Source organism: Diaphorina citri, unplaced genomic scaffold (assembly GCF_000475195.1).
Source record: "Diaphorina citri unplaced genomic scaffold, Diaci psyllid genome assembly version 1.1 scaffold28680, whole genome shotgun sequence".
Taxonomy (NCBI): domain Eukaryota; kingdom Metazoa; phylum Arthropoda; class Insecta; order Hemiptera; family Psyllidae; genus Diaphorina; species Diaphorina citri.
The window spans coordinates 1-704 of record NW_007406018.1 but is presented as its reverse complement, the minus strand read 5'-3'; the positions used below and the strand labels follow the sequence as shown (position 1 = coordinate 704).

The following is a 704-nucleotide window of genomic DNA, read 5'->3' as shown; positions in this document are numbered from 1 at the left end:
AATTTACTGATAACTACAAAAATATTCTCAATAAAAATATATATATAAAAAAAAAAAACAATCATAACTATGTCTATTTTAATTTGAATTCTCGATTTGTCTATGACTTACCTTCAAAGTTTCATCTTCACAGCCAGGATGTTGGGCATAGTACTTGGCGGTTTCCCTGCAGAACGACTCAAAACATTCTTGTTCCGAGTCCCAGTTAACAGAGGTACATAGACGTAACATATACATGGGTAGGAGATCTAACTGGGGTGTGTATCCATCTGTGAATATTGCGGAGATGTCAATAATCATGCAGGTTTTTAGCTAAATTCCAATGACTCCTTGTATGATTTAATAGTGTTTCTGGTCTGAGGGACTGAAAATAGGGACATTTCCTTTGCTAAAGAAATGGCAAAGGGCATCCACTCGTAAAAAAAATGTAGCCAAAACCAAATGTCAGTGGTAAGTCCAAAGCAATCATCACCCCAAGGCTGATTGAAAGGCTGACGAAAAATTGGTGCTGGGTCAACACGAGAAAGTAACTTGGTTGCAATCAAAATATAAGTTTTTTTTATGGCAGGCATTGAACCAGACACTTCTTGAACCAGGGACAAGCAAATGCATTACTTACCTACTAATAAAGGCAAGGTACGTAGTCTAGCTTGCGTGTCTATTTCCATAGAGAAATAATCAGTCAACATATCAGCTCTAGATAG

At 36.9% G+C, this 704-nt stretch overlaps 1 pseudogene; it reads right to left on the bottom strand.

Moving 5' to 3' along the window:
- Positions 1 to 78: 78 nt before the first annotated feature.
- Positions 79 to 698, bottom strand: LOC103523601 (annotated as a pseudogene).
- Between the last annotated feature and the right edge of the window lie 6 nt (positions 699 to 704).